The following is an 18,938-nucleotide window of genomic DNA, read 5'->3' on the forward strand; positions in this document are numbered from 1 at the left end:
ATGTTCAAATAGTTGTGGGAGTCGAACTCTTCATTTATATTCAGTGTGGTATTCTTAAAAAAAGAGATGGACAGAGAAATAACACAACCATCTGCCTCAGAGGATGCATAAATTAAAGGCTGGGTCACATCTTCTCAATGAAGTAAAGCCATTAGAGACTGCTTATAATTGTGGAAATATCAGATGTTCAGGACTCATTTTGAAGAACTGGGCTGTCTGTCAGTCTTAATGGAAGCCTCCCCCAGGGAACGTTCCCTCTGTTTTGGAGAGAAGAGGCATATGGGAACGTTAACGTTCCAGCATCATGCAGTTTTCTCAGTCTCTTCGTTTCTGCAGTGTTTCCGACACTGATGATATTATACATCAGAAGTCAGCTTACCGAACTGCAGGTGTGCCATAATACTCAACAGATCTTCAGCGTCTTACACCAGGATTAGAAGTTGTTTTGATGAAGTAAGCTTTAGGTAACTCAAGGGAAAATATTCATGCAGATGCCCTCTGCTTACATCTCAAGATTAAAAGTTAAGTGACTTGTGGAACATTACAAACACAACCATCATTTGTTGGACTCCAGGGGACATGGTTTAGAGCTGCACTGTGCTAAATCTAGTTTACATGGTTTGCTGTTGCCCACAGGACTTTGATTGTCTGCATTCAGGTCTGCACTTCAAGAGAACTATTTCCGGCAGTGTGCAATTTAAAGATCCCAATGATGCTCTTAATCACTGAAAAGATTTAACAGTAAAGCTAACAAGAAATGTAGAAGGTGTCAAGGAATTTTTACTACATAATAGGTCAAATTTAACGTATACCTTTTAATGAAATATGCAGGTTACTTGTAGACCTCAATTCTGTGATGGACTGTATCCTCATTGTTTGTAAAGCCAAGTAGAAAAAGTAATTTATTTTACAATGATAAAAAAAACAAATACTAAAGATTAGTCAAGGTATACAACTTGACATTTTAATATTTCCTCTGTAGCCTCATTCTTAAGTCCTTGTTTGTTAAGGGGATGTAGTTGGAGCACTAGATTTATATCTCCTTAAAATGTGTTCACATTTAAAGTGCAGACAGCACAAATCAAAATAAAAATAAAATATGTGGAACTTCAAAATCTTCTTGTCATGCTCTGTACTTTAAAGTATATCGAAAGCACTGATTGCCTGTGCATTTCACATGGAGGTTTATGCATTTAATTTGAAAATGTGTAATGTGTTAATGACGTATGACCACACTTGTTTTAACTTATGCGTGGTACTGAATGCCTTGTCTGATATGATTGTTCATACCCCAGATTTTGGAAATATGGAGTTTAGAGGAGCATATCGTTATAAAACCTAGCTTTATTTTTGATCGTCTACTAATAGAATGGTTTCATCCGCTTTGGTAAACAACATCTGCCACAAAGCATATTACAACAATGTGACAGGTGCCACCTAACATTTTAGTTTGTTTTTTTGATAGTCAAGTCTATGCTTATGATGTATTTATTACAATAGTAAAATGCCTTCATACACTATGTTGGTTTAGGAAAAGGGCCAAATTGGTGGTGGTTCAATGTCAGCTGTTTTTTGAAGCTGTGCAGTTTGGAGGATGGCTGCATTATGTCTATTGTTGTGCTGTTTATGGCTTTAGTCTGTGTAATTAGTACTGCTCTGTGTACAATAACTGTCTTACTACAGTCATATAAACTTCCCTCCTTGTTGTTCCAAGTATTATAGCGATTATATATTCTTCTACATTAAATTCATGTTTGTGTGCAGTGGATTCATACTTGCATAAGATTTAAAATTCCAGTGCATTCATGTACTGTAGTTAAATCTATTTTAGCACACCCCCAAAGAGGCCCAAAAAGACATCTGCTGTTTAGATAGACTCTGACCTCTATTCCTCTCAAGTCCAAGCACGACACCAGAACATATCCATCCATAAAGCCAGCCTGGTTGTTAATCTCTGAGCTGAAGACAAGGAGGTTATCATCACATGCCATTTGACGGGACGGGCCCTCTGGCAAATCCCCACCGAAGGCCTTGTTTCACTCAGTGCACTCTCTCCCTGTCACTTGCAGGACACAATATGTGATTAATACATTGTCATGCTGTAGCAGTGCGACAATCTTGATGGCTGCACATCAAGGGTCTTTAGGGCATTTGCTATGTCTGGACAACATCAGGGAGGAAGTGGCTTTTTTTTGTATCTCTAAACGTGTGAAAACTGTTGAGGCAGCATAAACATTACTTTATGTTTCGTTTTGTATTATTCTTATTCAACCAGGCTTTTTTATTTGAAGTAATAAGTGTGACACAGAAAAGTGTTGATTGCACAGAAGCCCCGCAAAGCACATATATCCTATCCTAGACATAATCCCCAATACTGACCATTACAAATGGGAAGTAATGAAGGTAATTTGTCTAGATTGCAAGATCGTGTCAAAGGCAGAAGCATTATAATGTTAATGATCTTAAAACATCTGGCTCTGCATAAGAATGTAGCTTGATCGGTACTCTCCTCTACTGGCAGAAAGAGTGTGGATGTGATGTCTAAAGAACTGCTCTCCTCTGACCTGAATTCTGCTGCTTCTACAACAGCACATTAGTGGGCCACATTAGCATTTCCACCATTTCTTTGAACCTCTCATGTAATTAACGTAAACCACTAAAGGGAAAACATACGTGTCCTACTAATAAGTAATTAGTAGGCTACAGGGAGAAAATAAACATTTATTCTGCCTGCAAAAGAGGTTTTAACAATATTGCTTTGTCAGATGGTAGCATGTTGAAGAACTGCATTTGCAGCAGACTGCCTTGCATGCTATGTACAATTCTTCAGAGGACTGAAAAATGTAATTTAAAAATAGAATTGTCTCATAAAAGATAAAAAAATATTTGAGTGGCAGATGTCCAAACTTGATTTGACTGTGTGTGTGTGTGTGTGTGTGTGTGTGTGTGTGTGTGTGTGTATGTTGATTTAAGCTTGGCTGAAAGTGAATAGCATTGTCTTTGTTGTGGGCCTCAAGTTCAACAACCTTATTCATAATTACGTGAGGAAATATTCCAGTAGTTTCAGACCAGACCATTTAATCATACAGTATTTAAACAGAAAATACAAGTGCCTGAAATTTGGTCTTTTCTTCCTAGTTGCAATGAGACAGCAATACAGTTGCCACTCGATTTGTGGAGCTATGTATTAGAAAGATTACAAGCAATATGCCATCTCAGCTATTGTTTGGATGAACAATAAACTGATGGTTTCTTTGATGTTATTGATTGAATGCCTTACAAACCAAAGGTTGACCTGCACAAGTGTTTTCACTTTGGCCTAATTAGACCTGATCTGAATACTGTATTGGCATTTACAGACTGTGCCTGATTGACACCTGTCTGACCCTCTGATTAAGGTAGATAGACCGAGTTTTCACAGTTTTCTATAGAACCGCTGACCCACATAACTTCACTCCCTTGGGTCCTAGGCAACACACACGCCATGCTTCAAGTATATCAGTTCGAGGGTTGGCGAGATAATAGAAACTCAGACACAGACACACACAGACATTCCTGTATGTCTATCATTTCCTATGATAAAAGAAGTGGCAGCATAATGCAGTTACGTAAAACAGTAAGTGTCTTTAAATCCACCGGTTTCCGTCTGCAGAATCAAGTTGTGTATAAAAAGAAATTTAAGGGAAAAGCGTAAATAAAATAAATAAATCTTTGCAAATATCGCAAAAAGGCTTTGACAACTGAGGTGAAGACTTGTATCAATAAAAGCAAAATGCAACATGCAATGCAGGCAGACTAAGCTGATAAGTCATGATGTACATGAAGAATGTGACTTAACTTCCACAGAAGTTTCCGCTCCACTGAAGAGACAAACACGTCAGATCTTTGTAAAGCATACGATGAGCGTAATGTTACTCAAATTATTACATCAAACAAACAGAGATGCATATTTTCATCACTTTTTCTACATTGTTTTCTACGGTTTGAGGTTTGACTGGTGAGCTATTAATTAGCACCATATCTTGAAATATGCATTAATTTACATTTTCTTTTGATGATTTGCATTACATTTGGACAGAAACGGACAGATGGCTTTGTAGCATCCAGAGCCAACAACGCATATATTCATAACCCAAACTTATATTGGAAGTACAACATCTCCAATAAGACATTTATGTCATTTAAATTGAAACAAACGGCTGAAGATCGGGCCTACATTTGTATTGTTTGAGTTAGTCACACTCAAAGGCTTTTTATCACACAATACCAAAGTATGTTTTCTTCATAGCTATGTTTTTTACCCGAGAGCAACTTTTGTCCACTGTAACGAAGGTGATCCCAGTAGCTCTCTGGTCTCAGTCTCCGTTACGTTTGTGTAGCTCACAACCATATACTTGTTGTTCATATTATGCACAGACGCATGTATTAATTTGTTTAAGGAAGACACTTACCTGTTCTCTACTGTCTCCAACTCCCAAGCTCCGTGGCTAAAAGAGTCCCCGTGGAAATACCACATTTTTATTGTTGATTTTTATTGTAGTAAATTTTGTAGCCACATAGCAGTATTTTTTACATAATAATTATCGTTTATATTTGTGAATTTATGTTGAATATTTAGAGTTCATGTTTATTATTTCTCGATTTGCCTTTGCCCCCTGGTTTTGGTACAGCCTAACTGTTAAGGCTATATAAGGCTGCTCTTTGGGAAATTGAGAGAGAGTAGGATGGCCTCAGGCATGAATGCAGTCAATTGTGGCCGCTGGTTTGTGACACTGTATATATAGATATATCTTGTAAATAAATGCCCATGTTCGTGGTTTGCTTGTTCTCCTGCCTCTGCCTCTTTGCTTATGGTCTGGACCGCTCACAGTCAGCCTAACAAGTGGTGTCAGAAGTGGGATTGATTAAGTGAGGAGGAAAGATGAACAAAGGAAAAAAGAACAAACAAAGTGAGGAGACAGATGATGGGGTTGCTATGTCAGGTAACTTCAATGAAGAGAGAAGCCAAAGCCCCGTTACAGCCCTTGCCATATATTGCAAATTCTTTTGAGGGGATAGGAATGGATGTAGTGGGGCCATTAGTTCATTAAACTAATTAGTTAGTTAAAAGTGCTTCAGGTAATAGCTACATTCTAGTTATCTGCGACTACGTCACCCGCTACCCTGAAGTTTTACCCCTAAGATCAGTTAAAGTCAGGCATGTGACAAGTTGCCTACTCCAGTTGTTTTACCTATTGCTTATTCTCCTGCCTCTGCCTCCTTGCTTATGGTCTGAAAAAAAAAATTATATGCACAAAGCTTTTGAGCACACATTTCAAAGGGAAGAAAGATGCATGAAAAGGCAGGGATGATAAAAAATATCAGACCTATTCAGATAATTATTGCTTTATTATTAGCTTGAGAGCAAAACAAAGTTTTCTAATTATAGGTTGAATCTCTCCTTTTGTTTCTTACATCTCTGTCAGGTAAAATAACAGTAAAGATTAAATAGTTAGCAGTATCATCGGTCTCAGAAGAATAGACAATGGAATATAGTAAATTGACCAATGGCAATGCATCTTTGTAATGACAATTCAAGATAACCTGTATGATAATCTGTCCCACAATTTATCAAATAGCAGGGGGCAGTGGAGGGGTATTACATTTAGACAAAGTATCTGTCAATGCATTTGTAAATCTCTAATTTTACTATCTTTACTTTAAAGTGTTTTCTATTTCAAGTATTATACTTCTCTACATCACATCCATTAAAGAGTAAAAACTAGAGTCATGATAAACCGTGTGTGAATTGAGCAAAAGAAAGAAGCGTAAATCAGCAGGGTAAAGCATGTATCTATATGATAGACTTATTAATTTCATTTCATTTAGGTTAAAAAATACAGTGTGTTAACCTGTCAAGGAATACACATCACACCACACAGCCCTGGAGTCCAAACAAACTATAAATAAATGCAGTTTCTTAAAGCCGGCACAATTGATTACAAACTATATAACCATCTTCCTCTGCATATCCTTACTCAAATTAACCAGAAAAGAAAACAAAATAAGACATAAAAAAACAAAAACAAAAGTGTATAGACACCACAGGAGTTGCAACAAGCATTATTAGGCTGCATAAATTAAATAGCCTGACAACTCTTATAGAATCAACAGCAGAATAAAAGATCACCAAGGCAAGGCAAACTATTTAAACTCCACAGCAGCTGAAGCCACAAACACATAACAACCTTGACGTTCTCCTCTGGAGAGAGTTTGAACCATCCCAGCGGGTGTGTTGTTGTACTCACCTGTCTGAACATGAGTCTTAGGCGTTGCAAAGTCCTCCACAATCTGATCGAGGTTTAACTTCCCTAGTCCATTCTCCATACATAATATAAGTCGACTTAACCTCTCTGTTCTACTGTGCTTCTCAAAGTTTTAAAACATGTTGAGCTAAATGAGGCTCTACAGTCACAACTGAGACAGAGAATAACAAGTAAAAAACAACTGAAAGGCCTTACACACCACACTAACCATTCCTAAGGGAATGCAGAAAGGATCCACCATGAACATTTTAGCATTTTGCATGTTAGCCAGTTCCAGCAAGCACTTATACACATCCTGGGTGTGTTTGATTGTGGCCACGTAGCGTGCCCACTGGGTAGTGCCTTAAACCAATGATCAATGTAGAGGCAACCTTTTAAAAATATATATATATATCGAGGTACAATAATGCTAAACTTTACTTATTATATTGTAACTGCTAGCCCAAAACTAGCCCAAGGAATAAGCGTACTAAGCGGCTGCTTAGGGCCACGTGACAACCAGAGGGCCACAAGCACTTGAAATGTCCCACAAGTTTGACAGGCGTACATATGCGTGTGCACAAAATAAAACTCAAGCTGCAGCCTCTGTGGGGACCAGTCCAGACAAAAGTAAAGCATGATGACACTCTTCCTAGGTGCACAGCATTTTGAACAAGACAATGATTATCTAGTCCCTCAGTCAAGGTTTAGTTACAACTCCAGACTCAAGATTGGAAGCAATGGGTTGACATTGGCCATTTAATTAGCTGGGAATACTGGGCAATGTGGATGCACATCTCAGTAAATAATAACCATCAATAATTCTGTATAATTAGTATAGCCATAGTCGTAGTAATAGTAGTATAAATACTATTTTACATTTGAAATGTACAAAAATAATTCTGCAGCTGATAAAATGTATAATAGTATTGTTATCTATGATTTACACGTGCTCTGCTTAAGTGTAGGAAAAGATGGATCATCAGTCAATACAAGCCATCAAATATATATCTGTGTTATACTTTATTATTTTCTCCATTTTTTTATTTATGTTAATGTTATTATTCAATAGATATATTCTAGATTTTAAATACAAAATATTCTATTCAATAAATATTGTTTTTTTGTACTTCATTCTGTTCTGTATAGGTCTACTTATTTTTAGACCGTTTTATTTAAAAAAGGAAGGGAGTATTGTGATGGGAGCACTGGGGTGTCAGGTGTGACTTTACATGGCTCACGGGTCAGGTAAGAGGTCCCCTTACCAGAATTTTGTATAGGGCCCCAGGGATACCAGAGCCGGCCCTGTGCTCGCTTGGCCCAGGTCTGTCTGCATGTAGAACACAAGTGTCACCTCTCTGGACACAGAGCTCTGCCCTCCAGACACACCAGCAGCTTCTTCTATGCTGCAGCTGCAGATTTGGCTCCTTTATTTTTGTTCCATTATCACGCAGTTTAACTAGACTTTTTCATGTGACTTTTGTTTTTACTCTGTAGGCCTGATGCAACTTGAAATGTAGAAAAGTACAATACTTCAGATAAAAAAAAAAGAAGTATATTCAACTATTGTTTACAGTAATGTGTTATGTCCACCCCTGCATCTACCTTGATTAATCACTGATTTAACTCAGCACCCTGACAGCAGCTAAAGGCCCTGTCATACATATCCGTATGACAGAAACGTATGCCGGCGCATACGAAAATTTGTCAGAGTCCAAATACGTCCAACTTTTCATCGGATCGGAAAAGTGAACATATACAGATACGCATGTCTAACCTATTGATAGCGCATCACTTCCTAATACAAAATGTATCAGATGAATGCCCATATATCTTATGCATTCGTTGGAATGCATAAGATATACAAAAATATGCCGTTGTGGTGACCCACTTGGGACATAGACATTCACGGAACACAGGAGAGGGGGTAAGTCTCCTTTAAGACCGAGGAGCTTTCTGGGTAAAGGGGGAGTTAGCGGAAGTGAGAAATGTACCGGTGAATATAAGTTCACCTGGGGTGACTGTTCGGGAGAGTTGATTTACTACTGCCGCTGTATCACTGTTGTTGTTGTTGGGAAGTAAACCTTTTGACTTGACAGCTTGTCTACCGTCTCCTCGTTTATACGCACGCCCACAGCGTATACAAAATATCGGCAACATGCTGGTTTGCATTGATATAAGGTAAGGTATAAGTAGTATTCGTTAAGAGCTCACTGTGTTACGCTGGGGTGCATTGTTGAACGCTGATGTTTTGAGCATGTTCAAAATTACCGGACGTACCCAACGTGTGCTTCATAAGATATGCAGATGTTACGTGACGTTAGACATACGTGAATACGGAATACGTAGTTGAATATTTACCTATGTAAATTCAGTACGTGAATACTTACCTACGTAAATATATTATGTATTGATAACGAGTGGATAACCTATTCCTACCCTATGTTAACATTATGCCTGATGACGGAGTAACTTATTAAACGTGTTTCTACAGTACAGCTAGCGTTCAGCATGTTAGCCATTCTCCAGCATCAGCATGACGTGAACCAGATGGCACTTTTTCAGCTCCGTTGGCCAGACGCTCTGATACGTTTTAAATATGTAAGTGATAAGCTATCAATGTTTGACATACGTATAATAATTCGTTATGTATTCGTTAGGTATGTGTTAGCTACAACACCGCTGTGGAAAAGTTGGACTCTGACACATTTTTAGTTCATTTTTATATACGGTGGCATATGTTTCTGCCATACGGAACTGTATATATCTGGCGTGTTCGGCGTATCGTCTGCGTCCTTCAAACGATCACAAGTTGTGATTCTTCAAACATCACAACTTCAATATATCACACCCAAGATATTGTGGCCAACAGGTGCATTTGTATGTGGCTAAAAGGCTTATGGTGGCTCCTCCTACGACAGGGGTCGGGAACTTATGGCTCGCGAGCCATATATGGCTCTTTCGATGACGTGATATGGCTTGCAGACAATTTTGAGCTGACATTTTTTAACATGATAAACAAGTAATAAATAATTGTACTGTGTCATTTTAAAGTAAAACATTTAGCAGCGGATTTCTTTTTAGTTCTCCCCTTTCCTTTCCTCCGCTCTGTCTCTGACTGCACACCGCACACACTTACACACATGTGTGTGTGTGTGTGTGTGTGTGCGCATGTGTTTGTGTGTAGGGGGCGGAGCCCTGCCCTTTGCAAACAGCAGAGGAGAAACTGCGCAAAGCAAGCAGTAGACAAGGGGTGTCAAACTCAATCACAGAGAGTGCCAACATTAAAAACTGGGACTATGTCGAGGGCCAAACACGGTCCACATTTATTGAACAGGATACACATAAAGTGCAAAAAGATATGGAACATATTTAAGTCAACTGGAAACGGGTTGCTGAGCTCAGTTCATCAGCAGAATGGGCAGTGTTTGGAAATAGGTAGTGACCAAAGTTTCCTTCTGCATCAGAGTCTCCCACATGCGCAGCATGGCATCATACATGTCCGTGATCACACGGCCCTGAAGCTGGAGGTTTAACAGTGAAATGCTTCGTTATGTCGCACAAAAAGGCCAGCTCTCATCGCCACTTTCGTCCCAGATATTAGTGGTGTGTTTCCCTTTGCTTTCCAAAAACTTTCATTCCATTCACACATTTAGATACTTCCTCAAATGTCTTTTCCCGTGGTTGTGCCATGCATTGATTTAATTATCAAAACCGGCGGGCCAGTTATGACAGACATATGATATTTTCTCGCGGGCCAGATATAATTGCCTTGAGTTTGACACTCATGCAGTAAACACTGAAACGTGCACATAAATAACGTAAGCGTTTAGTATATTTAATAAAAGAGCACCTGTTCAATGCAACACTGATACAGCTATTAGTACTCAGAGACGTGTTATTCTTAAAAAATGCACGCATAAAGTTGCGTTCAAATTTATTAAATATATGGGTCTCAAGGAAATACATAAAAAAATATTTGGCTTTTATGGCTATCCCAGCCAAAAAGGCTCCCGACCCCTGTCCTACGAGCTCGTTCTGCTGTTTTGACAATTCCTGTCACACAATTGTGACTGCAGAGCGCTCATTCAGCTCAACATGTTGGAACACTTGGAGCACAGTGGGACAAAGAGACAGAATTGACTGGACTTACAGTATTGGGAATGAACGAGCAGAGAAGTTCATCCCACAGTATACTGAGGAGGACTTTGTGGTGCTCAAGGCATCAAATCAAATGTATTTATAGAGCCCAATCACAAATTACACATGTGTCTCAGTGGGCTTTACATACTGTACAGCAGTGGTTCTCAACCTTTTTTGGGCCAGCGCCCCCCCTATCCATTATCCAGGTCCCTTACCCCCATCAAATAAAATGTAGTCTAATTGTCTCCCCTGAATTTTAATGTTGATGATTATTCTGTTTGTATTATTATGATTAGTATTCTTAGTATTTATTATTAGTATTACATATTTATTATATTAATGTTGTATATATGTATAAATTCTGTGTAATACTGCTATATTATGTTATTATAAAACCTCAAATTCTCTGAGATTGAAGTTACATAATACAATTTCTAAATAATAATAAATATTATATTATTAAAATATTTTTTTGTTGTTTTTACCTTCAATTGCCCTAATACGCCATGTACCCAGGCAGCAAATAAAGCCATTTTATTCAGGTAACGGTAAGACATTTGAAATTCAAACATTAATCGGTGTCATAGACTGCAGCCAGACACGGGTAAGACATTCAAACTTTAATTGGTGTTAAACACTGCAGCCTCAGAAACGCGAAACAATTTGCACACTGTTTTCGCGAAGGACGGTGATCTGCTCCCGACACACGCACACACACACACCTCCAGTCAGACACAGAGCGGAGGAAAGGAGAGGAGAGAACTACAACGTGTCAAAAAGTAAAAAATCAAACACATTATTATAAATGGAGCGACGTCAACCCCAACATTCAGAAACTCATGCGAAAATATCCACGTTTTTTAAACGCACAGAGCCTGAATCAGCACCAGTGATGCAGATGTTAGCTCTGCTGCTACGAGCAGCCAGAGTGCAGCTCGTCTGCTGCTGGTCCAAGTCCCGACCAGAGCGGTATTTTTTTTAACATTAATTCCAATTAGTTTTATTCATGGTGTATCCTTGGAAACACATTCATGCTTTCGAGCAAAATAACAATTGCCCAAACACTGGTCAGAATCAAATTAGAATTTGGTTTATTGCCAAGTAAATGTACACATACAAGGACCTTGCCTCGCTCTTTTGTTCAAATCTCAGATTTAACAACATAGCACAGCCTATAAAACAGGGGTGGGGAACCTTTTTCCCATCAAGGGCCATTTACATTTTCAAGTACTTTAGCTAAAATAGAGAGCTTGGAAATTAGTCTGTAATTATTTATCACCGCGGCGTCACCACCTTTCAATAGGGAGAGAACATAGGCAGTTTTCCAAACATCTGTAATGACATTGTTTTTTATAGAAAGATTAAAAACATGAGACACTGGTTCGGCTATAATATCTGGAGCCAGACGTAAGAAATAAGGGGGGAGATTGTCTGGGCCTACGGATGTTTTGGGGTCTAGGCACAAACCTCCCTAGCAGAGAAGGGGGTAAACAAGAAAGTTTGGCTACTAGAGGCATGACTGGAAAGAAAGGAGGGGGGTGATTTACCATAAGATAAAGTGTCAAACAAGGAACTGGAGGTAATAAAATGTTTGTTAAAACAATTAAGCATCTTGGACTTATTTGACACAGGGGTGGAGTCAACAACAATGTTAGGAGGCAGCTCTAAGGAGCAAGAGCTGGCAGAGAGAGAATTGATGGTTTAACAAAATCTCCTAGGATCGTTTAAACCAGTGGTCCCCAACCACCGGTCCGCGGAAAAAAGGTTTTATTTTGAAAAATCACCGGACACATCTGTCTGTGCATCTGTGTCTCTTCACACATGTCAAGACGCTCGTCTGTCACGTGATACTTTACTTCAAAAAATTAAGCCCACAAGCAACAATGAGGCTAAACAAACGTCTTTAAAGAGCTTTTTTGGAAAAGGGAAAAGACCCAACGAGGAGACATTTAAAAGACAATATCAGGAGTCCTACTTAAAATATGTGTTTATCGCTTCAGGTGATTCTCATGTGGCACCGAAGCCTTCATAATGGCTTCGCCGGCACCCGGCATTAAAAGACAAGCCGTTGGAGTTTTTTGAAAGAAAAAAACATGAACAAGAAGGACATAAAGAATTACTGATGGACACCACATCAACACATGCGAGTGCACTGAGAACGAATTTATACCCCTATATTGGACCGGCTCGTTGCAGAGACACAAGCTCAGGGCTCCCACTAATTCAGCGTAATGGTGAATTTTTTTTATGCACTTTATATTTGTTTTTATGGCGGTCCCCCCCGGTCCGCGAACATATTGTCTTACATGAAACCGGTCCGTGGCATAAAAAACGTTGGGGACCGCTGGTTTAAACTGTCTGTGGTCTGGGATAAGTAAAAATCACTTTTGGCTTCTTTAATGGAAGCAGTACAGTGATTACGCAGTTGACGAAAAATAAGCCAGTCAGCCTCAGAACCAGACTTCCTCGCAGCAGCCCAAAGCTGATTCCTCTCGCGTAAGAGGCCTGCCAGGTCATGAGTGAACCAGGGGTGTCACGGCCCTTCACCCTTAACCAGCGAAACGGAGCATGTTTACTTAAAAAATAACTAAAGATGTCATAGAAATAACTCCAGGCATGATCAACATCACCAATCAATAAAATACGATCCCATTTAAAATGAACTAAGTCATGAAAAAAGGCTTGCTCCATAAAGTGCTTAAGATTTATTTTCAGGACAACACAGGGGCTTAGTAAGGGAGATTTTGGTATCCTGAATAGCACCAACTTAACAGTGGTCACTTAGGTAATTTGCAAAGACCCCAGTTGCAGTATATTTATGTGGCTTGTTAGTAATTAAAAGATCAATAAGTGATGATTTCTTTAGACACCTGGTGTTAAAATGTGTGGGACTTTCAATGACTTGTGTGAAGTTGAGAGACAGACAATGAGCTTTAAAATCATCAGATACTGGTGAAAGCCAGTCCCAGTTAAAATCACCTACCTGGATAATTTCCTTAAAATATAGTTGAGATTAAATCTGCATTAGCGAGGATAATGTGTCAGTGGTAGCAGAAGGGGGCCTATAGCAACCAACAACAGTTAAAAACTGACCACCAGATAAATCGATGCTTAGTGCTAGGATTTCAAACTGCTTGATAGCAGATTTGGAGAGGATGACCTGAGCAGCAAGATTAGATTTCACATAAATCGCCACGCCACCGACTTTTCTGGGGTGGTCCGAATGATAAATATTGAAGCCATCAATTGCGACATCTTTATCCACTATTTTCTTCGAGAGCCAGGTCTCAGAAACAATAATTAAATCAGCACCAGTTGACAGACCAAATTCGCAAAATATCCATTTTGGGAAGAAAGCTGCGAGCATTTATATGGATGATGTGTAACCCAGACATGTTCTTAAAGTCTGCCAGGGTATTACATGTCAATAAAGGACCAGGGTTAGGCTGAATACCAGACAGAAGTAAAAGCAACATAATTAGGCACTTCTGCATGAATTTCGTTACAGTCGGGAGACTAGAAGAGTTAGAAGACTTAGTATTCTGTAGAGTTCACCATGGTCAAGGCACTAGGGAAAAAACAGATCTCGCGAACCCAGGGGCAGTAAATCCAATAATAAAAAACTATTCCAACAATATTTGCATGCGACAACCATCCATTATGTTCAAGGCCCAGTGTGGATGTCACACCACTGGTGGTAACCAGCCGCGGGCGTAAGGAGTCTGGGTTGCCAATAGCATAGCTGCCAAAACTCCATGCCACGACAAGGCAGAGGAGCACAGGAAAATACACCATTGTAATAGTCAGAGGGGAAGAGCAGGGGAAGACCACTCAGCAGGCATACACACCCGATCCGCCGATGGAAGCGATACCCGCCCCTGACTATTGCTGACTAGATTTGGATACATTTCTTTGGAGTTGATTTTTTGCGTGTGTTTATGAATTACCTCGAGGGCCGGATCAAATGGTCTCACTGGAGGTTCCCCACCCCTGCTATAAAACAAACGCCCCCCAAAAACACATAGAAACCCTTTCTAAAATATTACTTCCAGCGCCCCCACGACGTTCTCTGAACGCCCCCTGGAGGGCGCTACTGCCCCCGTTGAGAACCCCTGCTGTACAGCATATGACACCCTCTGTCCTTAGACCCTCGCACCACACAAGGAAAAACTCCCTAAAAGAAACTCCACAATTAAATGGGGGAAAAGGGAAGAAACCACAGAGAGAGCAACTGAGGAGGGATCCCTCTCCCAGGACGGACAGACATGCAATAGATGACATGTGTTGAGAATAAACAACGTAGTCAAATTACAACATGATGTGATCAAATATGAAAAAGATGGATCCAGGAGGATGTCAAAAAAGCTTTCCGGTGCCTCCAAAAAAAACAAACAAACGATGCTCATTGACTGTTCCAACTGACTGTAGAGAGTCGGCTGGAGCGTAACACGTAGTGTTGTGTGCGTGGAGCTACATGGTAAAAACTGAGCAGGCTTGTTCACTTTGTTTTAATGTGCGTGTCTGTGGGCTGTATTGTAGATGCTGTAGAGTTTATATTAGCTCTGTGCTGTCTGCCTTGGTGATGCTTTTTTCTGCAGTGGCAGTTATTTGATTTATGTATACTGCTTGTTGCACGTCTTTATTTTTATTGTCTAATTTTTGTTTACTTGTTTGAGTTAATACTCTCCTCTGGTTAATAGTAAGGCAACACCGAGGAAGGCGGTTGTGTGTTGATAATTGATTATTGTATACACAGGCAGCAAATTACCTGTCTATTAGAAACTGAATTTATTGGTTTGGACAATGCACTAGGTGTTCAGAATGAAATAGTTTTATAGCATTATCGCAATACATGTTTACACAAGTAATTTGATTTTTGCTTGAGTAAAATATTATATTTCTTTCCATCCCTGGCAAATACCACTTATCATAAGACTTTATCTGCTTTGTTTGCTGCTGGTGAAAAAAGATTTTGCACTTAAGTAGAAGTAACAATACCACAGTGCAGAAATACTTTGTTATGTATAGTAAGTACAAGTCATGTGTTCAATGGTTTACTTAAGTAAAAGTAGAAAAGCTTTAGCATCAAATTAGTTATTGAAATAGTGATAGCAATTATTTGTCAGTCAATTGACTAATCGTTGCAGCTCTACAAAATATACTTGAATTACCAAAAGTAAAACGACTCAATATGCAGATTGGCCCATTTCAGAATAATGTCTAATATAACATTATACTTTCATTTTTGATGTATTAATATGTGCATCAATTTATTGAAGAAGCTGGTAAAGGTTGCGCTGATTTTTATTTGGTTTATATAGGGATGTGTGGGTAGGGGCCCGTGGATAAATAAAGGTCTATCTTATATTTCATCAAACTTTATATTTTGTATTATTAATCTTAATCTGCAAAGTAACAAGTAACTACAGCTATTAAATCAATGTACTGGAGTAAGAAGCATACTATTTCCCTCTGAAATGTTGTGAAGTAGCATACAAATTCAAAATTGCAATTAAAAGGAGGATACAGTTGCACAGGACCATAAAGTGACTGCCTGCCGTCTTTATTTGTTTTTTTTCCAATAGGTCACAACCTATTGGAGCTGGAGACCAGGATATGTTGTGTTTTGATTTAGCATGACGCACTTGTGTTTGGCAGCCACGCGCACATGCGTGAAAGGTTTCAGAAAGGTTGTTTGTATCAAAACGTTCACAGTACCTTAGTATTCCTGATGATTCACATGGGAATAAAAAGACTGCGCTTGTTTGGAGACGGAGAACAGAACTAATGAGACAGTGAAGGTGAGGTAGAAGCTTCTGAAAATAGACTAATCGATGCATATCAACCAACTATTGAACAAATATTGCTGCATATTGTGTCTGCTATGGAAAACAAACTACAAAAAGCATAAAAAGGTTTTCAACCCTAATTGTATCAATATGTCGATAAGATGTTGTTCTTTACATCATTTATAGGTCTGGTTATATGTGTGTGTGGGTGCTGCATGTGGTACTTGGCATCAACAAGGATGAGCATGTCACCAACACGCACTTGTATATAACATACGTGGATGTACTCAGGAAAAATGCGGGAGCAGAAAATACTGGTGAGCTAGCCAGATCCATGGAGGATCGGGATGACTGGAAGCACCGATGGAGGGCCCGTCTGAGGATGACCTAGTAGTAGTGTGGGTGCGTGTGTGTGTGTGTGTGTGTTGTTTTGTGTGTTCCAGAGGAATCTTTCCTTCACTTCCCTCCGGTTTAAAATGATGACATGTGTTATAATTGTAAACTACAATACAAAAATAAAACAAGCATGTGTATATACCCTCTTTCTAAATGTATAAGACACTTCTCAGATCTTTTTCACTGTTTCATTTCAAATCTGGTCATTTGTAATCACTAGAGTTGACTGTTGAGGCAAGAGATTAACTGTGGTTGAGAAATATGTCACATACGCTCTTGAAAGGTTTATAAAACTGATAAAACAAGGCTTGTTTCTAGGTAAAGCAGCAACACACTATATGTATACACAAGTGAATAAAATAATAAAATGCATCAACACCGTCCAATTAAAACATGTGAACTTTAGCTGCCATGGAAACAAGATAAGATAATCGGAAGCAAAAATGGTTGAAATTCTTCTTGTCCCTGTAGGCATGGAAAGTGCCTGGAATAGCACATGGAAAACACCATCTGGAGGTTATTCTTCACCTGACATGAGGTTTCTGACCTCTGTGATCTGTAATTTCTACTGTCCCTCTATCAGTTTCTCAACTCGGAATCTGAAATAGTCCTTTAAGCTTGTTACACGGGAGCTGCCTTGTACAAGATACCAGACATGAATGTTAATGTTTGAGCAGAGAGGCACTTACATCCTCCACTGGTAACTTTTTTTTAATTTGCAGGCTTGGCTAATTAAAGAATCGATCCATTTGGTTTGTTACACAATGAAAACAGAAAATGGATAATTCTTATTTATGCTTATGTCTTTCATACAAGTATTGAATGCAAAGTATTAGAGGATAGCAATGTAGTAAGTACAGGATGAGAAAACAAACGAAAGGATTGTATTGGTTTGAAAGCTGGATAGCAGCAGCTTATAGCCTGGAATATAGTATTTTCCCTCAGAAGATTATTGTAATTTTTCTAATATTTTTCCAAATGTATTTACAGAATGTGTTTTGTGCACTAGTATCTACACGTGTAAGGCATTGTCTAATGCTGCACCATTTTATAGAAACTACTAGATCTCATGAGCATTCTAAAAATCGCAATCTTTCCTCAGCACATGCAGACAGATAGTTGTTCCACAAATGGTTGTTCAACATTTGGAGTGTACAGCGGGGATTTAATTGTATCCCTCTGTCTGTGATACAGTAAGGCAGGACACAAGCCCAAGAGCAGATCCATCAGACAAGGTAAAGTTAACAGGCACTTCACTAGATAGTCAGTCAGACTTCCAGTCTGCAGAGAGAAGGCAGGATGAGACAAACAAAGCCAAGCAGAATTGGCTGGAAGGCAGAGCATTCAGATAGTAATGTAACTAGAGTGAGTCAAACACTGAGAGCGTGTATTAAACTGGTGCTTAGTCAAACCAATGCTGTACTGTATGTAGGAAACTGCCTGGAGAGTCTGCTCTTTTTCTCAAAGACGTTTGCACTTGTCAAGTGTCGGTGTAAATTTCCCCGTTGTGGGACTAATAAAGGATTACTGATTCTGATATCTAATAACATTAATGATGTCTGCAATACAAGGGCCATGACGGCTTTTTGGTATGACTTTCTGAGATCCTTAGTGTAAATAAGCAATGCATTCATCGTTAATGTTGTTCGTCACGCCTATGTTTTTCCTGATATGACCTGCAATAAGTAATATAAAAGTGTGTGTTAATTAAGCTTGAGTTTACAAGGAAACTGACCTAACTTAAACTTGCACATACATTCTATTGTCTATTGACATGTCGCAACCATAACACGGTCGTGTCATTTTTTTGTCATTGTCTTTTGCTCTCTGTACTCACTTGATCGAACGTGATGACGCTGTCACTCATTTTCAGCTTGCAGCACTCACTTATAATGCATCATAGTTGGGTAATCACAGCTGCATCTAATATAAAAGAGTAATTGGTTATATGTATGGTAAGTTTTGCTAATGCATGACTTTCTAACATTATTTATGTTATAGATAGATCTGGCAGTTATCTTTTCAATTTGATAAACATATGTCTATAACATTAAAAAAATGATCATACAAATGTCATTAATCAAGGAGATATTCTCAAATTGGTTAGTTTTTTTTATTATGAATAAAAGCATCCAACATTAACCTTTTGAGGGCGAAACCTGTAAATATAGTTTGGTTTTTAGCGATTATCTATCTGTGAAAACTTGTATTACTTAAATTGAAGATGTTCGTGCAATTTTTCCTTTCATAGTTTCCAAGTCCATGTCCCAGATTAAATATTAATTGAATGTGGCTTTTCAGTGTGCTTCGTGGTTCGGGCTGGGTT

This window comes from Cottoperca gobio, chromosome 6, assembly GCF_900634415.1.
Source record: "Cottoperca gobio chromosome 6, fCotGob3.1, whole genome shotgun sequence".
Classification (NCBI taxonomy): Eukaryota; Metazoa; Chordata; class Actinopteri; order Perciformes; family Bovichtidae; genus Cottoperca; species Cottoperca gobio.